General features: G+C 42.0%; 1 long non-coding RNA gene across 1 annotated transcript in view; it reads right to left on the reverse strand.

Annotated features, from left to right (window-relative positions):
- The window catches only part of LOC147034482 (uncharacterized), a 69,846-nt gene extending 56,443 nt beyond the window's left edge, over positions 1 to 13,403 (reverse strand). The window contains exon 1 of the long non-coding RNA XR_015058943.1: positions 13,247 to 13,403. This is a non-coding gene — a long non-coding RNA (uncharacterized LOC147034482). The remainder of the gene's footprint in view (positions 1 to 13,246) is intronic.
- Positions 13,404 to 14,004: the final 601 nt, after the last annotated feature.

Below are 14,004 nucleotides of genomic sequence, written 5' to 3' on the forward strand. Positions count from 1 at the left end.
TTGTGATTTGTGCTTGTCCAACAGTTGCCCTTCCCATGAAGAATTTTCAGTGATTTTCATAAGTTTTCATTAGAAGTTTTAAGAGACAGTATTAAGACACGTTGCTAGGCAGATTCAGCAGAGGAGACACTAGAGACAACAGCTGGAAAGAGAATGGAAGAATTGTTGCAACCACTATTAATTTGAAAACTGCTGTGATTCGTACTGTACGTGAAGCTACTGTTAACTGTACTGATGTGAAATATTCTTGAATATACAGCAACAGTTACAATACAAATTCAGACCACTCCACTGAAAAATACACTCTTCCTTCAATCCACAAAGAGAAAGCCGCAAATTGCAACCTTGCTAACAACACGCAATTACAACCTCACAAGAAAACAGGCCATGACTTACTTAAACAAATAAATCAATTAATAAATAAATAAACAAACAAACAAACAAAACACAAATAAACAAAATTTGCAACACAAATTGATGCATATCAATTAAATATGACTTTCAAACCCAATTAGGAACCACAACAGCAAGACTTGGCTGCCTCCTAATAAATTACTGATAAATTATACAAGTTGTATTTCCTGCTTCATGCTGCTTTTATAGTTTTTATTTTATTTTATTCATACAAGCATGTGAAGAGAAAAATATCATCATGGCCATGTTGAAAATTTTTCACATTTTGAATTTTGCTTTAACGTTACACACCTTTCTTTATATTCAAGTGACACAAAATTCCTTTGTCAAGTCTTTCAGCTCTCTTGCAAGTTTCTGCAACACACAGTAACAGCTAGAATACACCTGTAGACTATTTTTCTTTAAAAAATATCAGTACATCAGTCAGTCAGTCGGTCATGGATGCCCCGTGTCAGTCGAAGATGCCCGTTCACGTGTGACAGGTGAACAACCTGGGAACGTGAATGTATTTATAGCGTATAAGTTGTTTCCCAGACAACAACCACACGCCGAGATAGAAAGCAGTGTAACATGGTGTCAAGGGATATCCAAGAAGACCAGACCAGTTGCTATCCATGGTTTTCGGCAGCAATTTGTAATTTGTTGAGAATGTTCTGAAAACTAATGATAACTCAACTACTCTCACCAAAGCCATAAATGGGATATTTAATGTCCACCAGCGATCAACGATGGCAGATGGATCCTCCTACTTAACGGCACTCTGAGGGATTATATCAAGTGTACATTGTTGCCTTGCCCTGCATACGAAACACCATGCATGCAGCATGGCAGTTTAAGGGTGGGACGGGATTCAAACCCCAGGTATACAGCTTAGAGGAGAGTATGTAGAACTCAAAATTCTCCTGCCAGGAACAATATATATATATATATATATATATATATATATATATATATATATATATATATATATATATATATATACACAAATACATATACATGTATACAACAGGAAGAAATTCAATGAGTTACGGATATAGCTTCTGCATCATCTTTATTGGAGCATTGTGCAGAGGTAGCGCACTTGTCTTTGAGCGATATACTCTGAGTTTCATTCTTGACCCAACTACAGCTGTCAGATTGGTGCTTCGCAGGAAGGATTGGTGCTTGGAACTGATCATCCAGAAGCTATGTCTGTAACTCATTGAATTTCTTCTGGTTATTATTCTCTAAAGAATGTACCAGTATAAAGGCTTTAAAATTCTAGAAACAACAATTAAATAGTCAAGAGAGGGATTATATCATGTGTTACTTACACCAAACAAATGGCACAAGTGTGTGATGGAATGATTGCACATAATGAGTCATGAGTCAGCTGTTTCCAAAAAGCAGTACAGAATGAAAAGACAGTATAGTTTTCAATATATATATATATATATATATATATATATATATATATATATATATATATATATATATATATATATATATATATATATATATATATATATATATATATTGTTACGGTTTTGGAAATTCGCAAACCACCATTCAGGCTCCCCAGAGATCAGTTATTTCGATAAGTATGTGTTTCAGGTTAGGTTCCTTCACCGATGTATAACGGGTCTTGTTCGTGTGCCGGTGTCATATAAAATTCTGACCCCATGGAAATCTGACCCCCGGGTCACTTTTCTACAGAGAATTGTGACCCGCGGGTCACTTCTCTAGCATAGAAAACTGACCCACCCCATAGAATTTTGACCCCCTATATGAAATATTAAATTTTGTTAATAAAAATGTTCTACTATATTTATTGCTATAGAATATTGACCCCATGATTATTTCTATGATATGTTAAGTATTATATTACTTATATGTAATGTTTTGTGGAATAAGTCACTTTTCCATGCTATAGAATATTGACCCCATGATTATTTCTCTGTTATATCAACATAAATATAATGACCAAGTATTTCAGTGTAAATATTGTGAAATACCATGTGTTTGTAAATAAAATTATTATTTTCATTAACATGATTAATGTGTTTTAATTTTTATTTGTTTAAATAAAATTTGTATACATTTTTTTTTGAATTAATGGGGGTGGGTCAGAATTCTATAATAGAAAAGTGACCCGCGGATCACTTTTCCATGGGTGTCACTTTTTTTATCTGACACCGGGCTGTGCATCTTGGAGTGAGCCATTATTCTTTTTCTATCTTTTATTTTAAACAAACAACATCCCCTCAACAACAAACTCTACAACCACGCCATCCCCACCACAACGCCAACAACTCTACAACCACGCCATCAGCCATCCCCACCACAACGCCATCAATATCGCGACACCATCACGCCCGCCTCAGCAACAGTGCAAGATGCTGTCGACGCGGACACGCGGCGCCGCCATAGGAGCCACATTCTCCAGCGTCCATGTGCAAATCAGCCATGAAGACGGCTGAGTACCATAGTCGGATCAAAACGGGCTTTGCCGTGGAAGAAATTGGATAATCGGAATGTCCGTGTGCAAACCAGCCGTGAAAACGGCTGATTACCATATTCAGATAAAAACGGCCTTTGCCGTGAAGAGAACTGGCCAATCAGAGGTGAAAGGGGTGGAGCCAGCCTGGGGTGAAGGTTCAAGGGTGAAAGGGGGAAGCGCCGGATTCGGGTGGCGAAACCTACAGCGGTTTCACCCCTCGAGGCTATAAAAAGGCGCGTTGGGACGCCGAGAGATCAGATCGTTGGCGGGCGAGGAGATCGTTGGCAGGCAAGGAGATCGTTGGCGGGTGAGGAGATCGTTGGCGGGCGAGGAGATCGTTGGCGGGCAAGCAGCTCGTTGGCGGGAAAGCAGTTCGTTGGCGGTTCAACGAGGAGAGCGGAGCGCGAAGAGTCGGGCGCGCCACCAGCCCCGACCAATCAAGCCCGCGGTTCGTTGAGGAGAGCAGAGCATGGGGAGTCGGGCATGCCGCCAGGTCCCCGACCGACCAAGTCGCAATTCGAGCCGCTGCAACGTTGGCAACGGGCTAGCGAGACGAAGACCACCGAGTCGCCATCAAGGGGCAGCAAGGTAACCAGCCCGGTCTCTCGGAGCCCTCGGTCATCCAGGCTCCCAAGTTGGAAATAAAGGCTTGTGAGCCCTTTTCTTTCCTTGGGTTTTTGTGTGAAAGTCTGTGGCGCCTTGTCCTCCATTAAGTAGAACTGCCACAAGTACGTGCTTGTATAGAAACATAGAACTCGGCTGTAGGCTTTGCTCGTGTGTTGTCCCCATCCCCCCATTGACTGCTTACGTGTTGAAAATAAATGCCCATTGTTTAAACGTTCACCTGCTCGTTTGCGTCATTTTCCTTGTATTGACTGCCACGGCACGTATCAGGAATTAACTGGCTAATTAAGCCGAAAGAAGCGATAATCTAGTCCGACGGGACTTGGCAATATCAAACCGCTCGGCTACGCACACGAAACGGGCACGCTTAAGCAGCTCGTGTCCGTACAAATTCCCATCGAGGTATAAACTCTCGATATTTTCTGTCCGCGCAAATAGTTAGGTAGATCGACAATTCGACAATTGACCCTATAGCGCGTGGACAGAGTATAGACTAGTTTATGGTGTGTTAAGGCATCCGTGGCTGGTTTCCGGGGTTGGTCCGGAAAGCCACGACTGGATTGCGGCCTTCGGTGGGCGCGCGACCGCGATTTGGCCATCCGTGGCGGAAATATGCGTGTGCGTGTGTGCGTGTGCGTGTGTGCGTGTGCGTGTGCGTGTGCGTGTGTCGAGCACTCCCCCGATTTCCATTGGACATAGTCCTACACTAAAGTGTCACCTCCAACCCAGAGGACTCAGCTGGGTGACTCTGTCAAACAGACAAAGATTACATGGTCAACATCAAACAGAGTCACCGATCCAGATTTCGGGCTTGTTTCCACCCCCATCAGGAAAGCATACCGATATATACCTAACCAATGACAACCACATTCGTCGTTTAAACATCAGACGCACATCCTGACTGTTCTGGTGTGTATCACGATTTTACCATGAGACATCATCCGTGGCGATCGCCGTGTGTCTCACGGTAAAATGGCGATGATTCTAAAGCGTCAGTTGATTCTATAGCATCACAACATACATTAAAGTGGTGTGTAATTAATAGACGTATGTGTGTGAAGTCAGGGTGCAACTGACATTCAAACGGTACGTAATTAATAGACGTATGTGCAGTCTGCAACCAACATTCAAATAGTACATATTTAATAGACATTGTCACATAGCTTCACTGTGAAAGGAACATTCGAATAGTACGTAATTTATAGATGTTCGTGTAGTCTGCAATTAATGTTCAAACAGGACATGATTAATAGGCATGAAGTCTTCATGGACTGACGGATGGCTTCACCGCCTCACCATGCTTTTCGTATTTACATATGGATGATATTTAGATTGTACCCCTCCCCTCAAGCCTGGTCTTTGGTTGGTGGTGGTCGTATGGCAGCTTAGCTGCCAGGGTAGCTATAACTTCTTGAAGCGCAACTGTGTCGCTGATGCAGTGCCCCTCTACCAGTACACACACTGGAACTGGTACTCATTTCGCTGACCTCGGAAGGATGATAGGCTGAGTCAATCCCCTGGTGTATTAATTCAGCGGCCAACGGGGCTTGAACTCAGGACCCATAGGATCCCAAGCCGCCACCCTAACCACTGAGCCAACACCAGGCTTGTCATTGGTTCATTCTGCTATGTGGATTACCACATTTGCGAAACGATGCGATTACTGTTTGAAAAAAAATAATTAAATGCTTAATGTTTTATATATTTTGTTATTATTTTGTATGGATTAAATCCATCAATGCTATTAAATTGTTTTAATACTTGCTTCAGTTGATTTTGAGGATGGTTTGGATATGTATCACTTTTGGAATGGTCCTGCCAGTGTCCATTCCCTCCCCCGCCCCCCTCACAATCCTGGCATGCTTTGTTTGAGTCCACATTTGCGTTTAATTTATTTTCCTAATAAAACGATTAATGTTTTATAATTTTGTCAAATTTTGGGTTGCGTGCACTAACCCAGAGACAAAGTAACTTCCTCGCGTTGGAATCACCATCATAGCTTCAGCAGTCATCAAGGTAGGTCGGGCTACAGTTTTACAGTTTTGAGAGAGGAAGAACCACAAGAAAAAGAAGAAATACAAATTGGTGTTTTCATGATTTCCCAATGTGGTACTTTATTGATGTATTGTGGCGTCTTTTTAAGTCTTGGTAGTTCATAAAACGCTCAAGAATAAAAGGTATGGCTTTTAAATGCTTATGACTTCACTCTTTAGGGGTTTATGAGCATATCATGTGTACACATTTGAATGGGTGGCCATTTTTCCCCCCATATCATCCCTCTATATGGAGTACTACCATACTCCATGATCGGAAACAGCTCTGCAATGTTTAAACAAATACACAAACGTGTAATGTTTCGTAACAGAATAATATTAAAAACCAAATTTAAAACTGCATTTGGTTAACCTTTAGTTCTTCATATTTTGCTCATATGCTCATATGAGCAAAATATGAAGTACGCTCAAAAATATGCTCATGAAAATGCTCATAGTGGGGGCTGAGTGAGCTATAAAGGGTGCAAAAAGTAGGGAAGAGGAGAGAAAGAACCTCAAATCCACTTTCATGATAGCTTCTCAGTTAAACTGAAGTGAGGTTTGTGGATGTGAGATGTTGCGGTCATCTCTGAATCCAGAACCTTGATCCAGAATCCCTTCCCATCAGCACCACACCATCTCATCCACAGCGTACACGAGAGACCTGCAACTCCAATGTCACGGGAACAGTTGTTTTACAACCGTTAACCAATGAAATCTCTGGAGGTGTCGCTTGATGAACAGAAGTTGATCAGCTGAATGAATTTAGCTGAATTTATTTTCGTGACCAATTATCACCTGTGTGACAGAATTACGCTCTGCAAGCCTCACATTTGGACAGCATCATTATAGAATGAAATCCTGCAAAACTAATTTTTTCCCAATTCAATAAAATCTAATGTTCTATTGGATAGAACAGCATCAGCAGTCATGGAATTGCATTTTCGTATCCCAAGTGTCAAATATCTGAAGGAAACCTTCAAATCCGTGTGAGAGCATTACTTATGGACGCCACACACTCACCTCTGAGCTGTCTAGTCTGGGTTCGAATCCTGACCCAATTATGAACCGTTACCCTAGTGTTTAGCATGCAAGGTGAGGCATCAATGTGTGTGCCATGCATCGGATCGAGAATAAGCCAGAGGATCCGTCTGCCACTCCTGGGGCCAGTGGTGGACGTTAAAGATCGAATTTTATCTTTCGCAAGTTACAAAATTGTGCTCAAACCGACAGGGGGAACTGCATCAGGGGCACAACCATGCTCCCAGGAAGATGGAAATCCTCAGTCACGTGCTGCATGCGAAAGAATGCGCTATGGATGCTATGATGGGAATTTTCTCAGCCCAATGGATCATGAACGACCATTTATGCAAAGTTTATCAATAACAGCTCGGAGTGACCAATAGTTCGAACGATCTTATGTGGATTTGAACGGCACACAGCTCAGTCATGGAGATGATAAAAAAATACTGGAGCCCTTTAATTAAAGGGGTTGGTTGGTTTGCCATTTTCGTGTAATTCATCAGATGCTCCAATTTTTTTGTGGGAAAGGGGGGCTGGTGGGAGTGAGGTGCTTGTGGATCGTTATTTAAGGTCCTTTATTGGGCTGCCAATATTCCCTGTGCCCAGAAGGCTTCGTGGGTGGCATACTTTAAAAAAAGAGAAGCAAGGTGTGGGTTTTAATTTATTACTTGCGAAAATCGAAGATTTTTCAAGTATATTGGTTGGTCGCGTGTGTTTGTTTGTTTGTCTGTTTTTCTGTCTGTTTGTTTGATTGTCTATTTGTTTGTATGTCAATCGCCGACGGGTCACAATTTTAAACCGATCGTCACGAAACTTCACAAAACCTCACTCATTGTCAATGAGTTTGGTCATAAGCAAAAGTCTATTGATTTTGAGGTCAAAAGGTCCAAAGGTCAACATAGGCCAAAGGTTAACAACACTGTTCAATTTCTAAAATCAACAATTTTCATCCGATCGACTTGAAATTTGAACAGGATTTGCATGTCAAGTCAGTGAATTCAACCATCAAATATTTTTGAGGTCAATAGGCCAAAGGTCAACAACTTAGGTGGGATTTTTAAAATCAGTTTTCATCTGATCTGAAATTTGAAGAGGATGTGCATATTAGGTTATTGAATTTAACCACCAATTATTTTTATGGTCAAATTTGTTTGAGGGATTTCGCAAGAATCATGCTCTGCACAACGTCTCTCTTGTTTTGTTTCTTTAATCCATCCTGTGGCTGAATCATTTTCTGGGGGCGAGGCTGTGCCACTGATGTAGTGCTATTGTTATCAGTAAACTGGTACTCATTTTTCCGACCTCAGAAGGATGACAGACTGAATCAACCCACCTGGTGTTAATTCAATGATATGACAGGGCCTTCAACTTAAGACTCTCGGATCATAAGCCAGTTACCTTAACCGTTAAGCCAACACCAGGCTTTGGGTTTTAATGAAGGTCCATCAATAATGGTATTAAATTATGGGATCGCGGACTTACTTTCTAAAGTCAAAATAGAGTTGTGGGGTTCGGAGAAGGCGTTACATCATGCGTGCATGGAGAATATAGGAAATTGGGGAGTTACCGCAATATTTGCCTTCATGATGAACAGCTGACCCAAAAGGGATTAGCATGAATGTGTCTGATTCCATCACATCTCAGAAGTTAGCCAGAGTGGAGTCTGGTCAGTAGTTAGATTGGATGGGAGACCTCCATGAATTACCGACATGATGCTGGGACCCGAGTTGGTGGCGTGCACACGCCTCTCCAAATCTAACAACTCCTCTATTTCTTTCTCCAAACAAGCAGGTGCGATCCTCACCTGGGCGCTTAATGTCTAAGCCCACCACCCTTCAAACAGAGTGGGAGGTAATAAACGAATCCAGCAGTCACATGCACATTTAACCTGCATTCGTCAAAGAACAGCAGCATATACAGGGAAGCACATTTAACGATGCATGGAAAAGAACAGCAGTGCATGGTAAAGATCAGTCACAACATCTCTGTGGGCAGTCACATTGCGCCATCGTGTGTTTACAGCTCGCAAAACATCATGATTCGCAATACGTCAGGGTCTTTTTTCTAAGTCGACCAAACAAACCCATCATCTAGTACTGCAGCCTAGGTGAGTTCCACGATGGGCAGCATGTACGAATAGGACCAAAACAACGTATCAATTGCCAGGTGGACCTACCTCTAGAGGTTTGTACAGTCGGGTTACATACTTTACACGAGGTGTGCCAGGTGGATCCACCTCCAGAGGTTTGTACAGTTGATACAGGGTGTGCTTTACACGAGGTGTGCCAGGTGGATCCAACTCGGTTGATTTGTACAGTGGAGTGTAATTTGGGGATTCGATTAAAATGCGGTGAAGTTGGATGTATTGAAGGCACCACACTCGGTCAGTCCCGTTAAAATAAATGAATGAAATAAAAGCATCCAATCGAGACTCGGGTCTCAGTGGTTTTTTAATTCTGCCGTCGGGACCTTCCTCGTGGTTAAGCCTATTCCTCGCGTTTCCAACCTACTCGAGCCCGAATAATCCCGACATTTGGAGGGTGATCTTCAACGCGATGCTCAAGCTTCCGAGAGCACTTGGCATAAACATGCGCCTTATGACGTCATTTCATTATAATGGTAATTCAGCATCGAGTGCTTCTGATTTTAACTGCAGTACCAATGCTGGATACCCACGTCATGACTTGATGTCTTCCCTTTACACTTGACTTTCTTTCTTTTTCTTTCTTCTCTAAATTGTACCATTCTTTTTAATTCGTTCCCATCCGCCAACCCACGGCGATTCGGATCTTCTTTAATGCTCGGATCCATTAACTAAGCCCCTTCATTAGGACTCGGACGTTAATTACGCCACTGATGGTACATAATTCATCCCAATTGCGTCTGGGGACTCTTGGACACTGCAGTATATCTGATGTATATAGACAATTATTTATTTGTAAAACGTGGAGACAGTGATGAATAATTCGATGGAAACAACATTTCTATAAATGAAAGTTTCCAAAGCCTTGTGTCCGAAGTTTTGTTATAAAAACTTGTTTTAGTCATTGTGTGTGTGTATTTTTTTTTTTTTGTGAAGAAAGACCCACCCACATCTCTCACCTGTGGTGGAGGGAGTAGCCAATCAGCCCTCACCTCATCAACTAAACCCAGGTGGCTAGGATTATATAAATAATTGCCACCTTCACACTCCTCCAACTGAGGAAGCTGCATAAACCAACCCAAGAAGGCCGGCACAAGGCAAGCAATTTGCTTTTTCAAGCCCTTCCCAGAGTTCCTTCACAGCTATAAAGATGTTCACACATGATTCTCACATTCTCACGTACGTACTCTCTCTCTCTCTCTCTCTCTGTCTCTCTCTGTCTCTCTGTCTCTCTGTCTCTCTGTCTCTCTGTCTCTCTGTCTCTCTGTCTCTCATGGTTAATGGTTATGGTGGGCTTGGGATCCTAGGGTCCTGAGTTCAAATCCTGCTGCTGATGAATTAATATCAGGTGGGGTTGACTCAGCCTGTCACTCCTCCGAGGTTGGAAAAATGAGTACCAGCAATGATTGAGTGATTTGAGTATCCTGTGCTGGAGTGATGACCCGGCCAGGATTGGGCCCAATAGCCAAGGAGACTGCTTTGGCAGCACTGATGCTCTGCACAGAGTATGGTTCTGATGGATATTATATATATATATATATATATATATATATATATATATATATATATATATATATATATATATATATATATATATATATATATATATATATATATATATATATATATATATATATATATATATATATAGTTATGGATCCAGAGTTTGAGGCTTGCCATGAGGGGAAGCACTCGGGGAGGCACTTGAATGCCCAGTCCTGAAGCCGCCGGGCACAGTTAACTCCGTGCACCAGCAGGTTTCTCAGCAACCATGAATGCCGATTGGCATGGCCAATCTAGGGAGGGTTGCACAACTTTGTGTGATACCTTACCAGTGGATGGCCGGTCAATTTGGGTCATGTGCCCTCAGAGCACACTTGGATTATTGCTGAGCATTACAGTGAGTGTGCTGGCTAACAAAGCAACAACTTCCCCTTTGACTATACTTGTGCACTGTGTCGGACCAATAAAGTAAAACACAACCGACATAGATTGGAAATGACCATAAACAATTATTTATTATAAACACAAGAAAGCAAGTATTTATATGCAAGAAAAAAAAGGCTCAAAAGAGCAGATTTAACCATAACACTATTATTCTTCAGTCTTACTTATACTTAATGTCTTACTTCCGGACCTCTGGTAGCTTGTACATGTTGCTGTGTTTGAGCGTGGGGAGTAACTGCTGAAATCTATCTGTCCAGGTTCTTCCTGATATCATTTTTCTTTGTACTTTTCACATTTCATTCTATTTTTTCTTTTTTTCATAACTCTCTTTATTCATTCTAATTCTTGATTTTTCTTCTCTTTCATCTCTTTTACTCTCTATTCCTCTCTTTTGTTATCTGTCTCTTTAAGGAGAAGTGAATTATTGCAGAAATTTTTCTGTAAGGCTCACTTGGCTGCACCTGGATGGGTTTGAGGGTAGTGGAGTCGTGGCTGAAACCCGAATCCTATGCAGGTTCCTCCTGATGACTCCATCTTTGCTCTTTACTTCTTCAGCTTCCTTCTTGGTCTTCCGTTTGAGTACACAAAACACTTCACCATCATTCACCCAGGTGAGAAGAATAAAACACGAAGAAGTTGAAAATAAAAAAAGTAAAATATGCAGAAAAGAAAAACAGTCTTTTCTTTTGTCCCTCACCTCACACGAATATTCAAGGGAATGGAAGAAAATGGATGGCGAAGATGTGTAGTGGCGATGTGGTAAAATGAGATGCACAGCTGCGTCCCCGAGGTGCCAAGACCTGGTCAGCGACTTCTCTCCAGTATCCCAGATATGCCAGCTAGACATGCGACTCACCTTCCTCTGCCTCAGATTCTTCCTCCTCAGGTCCCCGTCGATGAGGTGCTGCTGTTCACCCTTCTCGTCCTTAGTGGCTGACAGGATTGAGAGGGCAGGATGATGCTCATGGAAGAATTGTTCTTTTTCACACATGCTTGACACCAAATGCTCATGAATCCTTCCTTTCTTCACCCTCACACACTTTTTTTTCCTCCCTTTATGAGCCTTCTCCATCCCTCGGCCTTCTGTGTCTCTCTTTTCCTTCCTTTCATGAGCTTTTTCCCTTCCTCTCGTAAAGTCCTTTCTTTTTCTCCCTCGAGCCTTCTGCGTCTCTCTTTTCCTTCCTTTCATGAGCTTTTTCCCTTCCTCTCGTGAAGTCCTTTCTTTTTCTCCCTCGAGCCTTCTGCGTCTCTCTTTTCCTTCCTTTCATGAGCTTTTTCCCTTCCTCTCGTGAAGTCCTTTCTTTTTCTCCCTCGAGCCTTCTGCGTCTCTGAATTGTCTGCTCATGAGCTCTTTTCATCCCGGCTGGAACATGCCCAATTAAGCAATGCGTGAATGGAGGGAAAATGGAGAGGGATGACTGAACGGCTGCAGGGCCGAAGGTAAGACTGATGGGGTGAAGGAGGGATTGTCAAAATTATGTTTACTGAAGGGGATTATTGGTGGACCGTTGAACCAGGCCGATGGGGGTAATGGAGGGAAGATTGAAAGTAGCAGAGTACCAATAACCAGTGCTGGCAGATGCAGGGCCGGATTTAGGCATGGGCAAGCTGGGCAGTTGCCCAGTGGCCTCCACAACCAGGGGGCCTCCACATATTTCATGAAAAAAAAATTTGCAAGGAAAAATGTATTTGTGAGTGCTTGAATGGTAGTTGGTAGTTAGTGGAAGAGATATAAGATATTCATCTTATCTCATTCTCTATTTTATAGAGAAGTTCAGATTCTTTGTCCTTGAAAAATATACTTTGTGGATGACTGTAAATATGTCTTGTCACCTTTTTAGTATTCTAAGGTAGGGTGGGCCTCCACTACTGAAGGCTGCTCATGGGCCACCAGATGTCTAAATCAGGCCCTGGACAGATGATTCCTCAGATTTTATGTCCTGATGGACGATGGATGGTGCACACATTGAAGTATCGCCCCACATGTGAAACAGCAGGGCCGTGCTCCGTTAGCAAGTGGCATGTTTACCACTCACCAAGTGAGCTTCTTGATTCAAGCTAACACTGCAATGGACCGCTGAACAACTGCTTACTGCTCGGTACTGCTTAACAACATGGCGGTCTCCATTGCATACAATGCAATCGTGGTACTCAAGCAAATGCTTTCCAGGCCGTAGTTTTCAGTTTTACATGAGCCTCTTGTGACAACAACTTCCCCAAATGACTTTCTTGTGTTGGCAGTGGCTACATAGAATAGGAAGAAGAAAAGAAAGAAAAAGAAATGGGAAGTGAGAAGGAGGAGCCCGCTGTCAGACATATCTCTATGGACTTGCCAATGTACATTTTGGGGAGTCGGGGGGGGGGGGAGGAGGGGATGGAGGGTTTTTGCATGTTTGTCGACCTTAAATAATTATGATGAAAAATAGGAGTAAAAATAAAAGTATGAAATACACATTTCAATATTGTCCTCTGTGAGAGCAAAATTGAAGATGAAGCCAGCAATTGTTTTAAATGCGACTATAGCAGCCATTTTTGCAAACATCCTGAGGTGTTGCATTCGCATGCAGCTCACTTACCACTCACCAAGCACTTCTCTTTATCGCTTGCTCAACTTGCCGAGCAGCATCGGCAAGCAGCTTGCAAAGGGGTTGATCTGGAACAGCTTGTTTGGCAAACTTAAGGAAACCACTTGCGAACGGAACATGCCCCAGGGAGAGAGTTTATAGCTGGGTCGAGATTCAAACCTAGGTGAAAAAGCTCAAAGGTGAGTGTGAATACCTGTAGGCTATCTTTCTAGATACATTGTGGTATTGTAAAGAATTATGGTAAGAGTAACGAGCTAAAAACTAGATATCCGAGAGAGTTCAACGAACACCTTACCTCACCTCATATGTTAAAGTATAATATGGAATAGGCAAAGCCGAGAAGCGAACGTAGAATTCTTCTTACATTCGATGCTGCAATTTCTGGTTACTTCAGCCTGGATTCGGGATCAGCGATCAAATAATGTAAATCACGATTGGAAATTATTTTTTGATGATGCGGGAGATATCTTTATTATAAAATTAGGTAGACTTAAAACTGCGAGAGTATTTACTCTCGAGTTTTGTTGTTAATTTTTTATTCATAAAGGTGTGATTGGGTATACTATAGATCAAATTAATTATTTGTGCATTTCTATCACTGTGATAACACTACTGCATATTACCTCAACATTACCTTCACAACAACAACTACACCGCCGAGAACAGGCTCTCATCTGAAAAAAATTAATATTACCTCAACATTACCTTCACAACAACAACTACACCGCCGAAAACAGGATCTCATCTAAAAAAATT

Source organism: Eptatretus burgeri, chromosome 1 (assembly GCF_056783735.1).
Source record: "Eptatretus burgeri isolate ZD-2024b chromosome 1, Ebu_testis_v1, whole genome shotgun sequence".
NCBI lineage: Eukaryota > Metazoa > Chordata > Myxini > Myxiniformes > Myxinidae > Eptatretus > Eptatretus burgeri.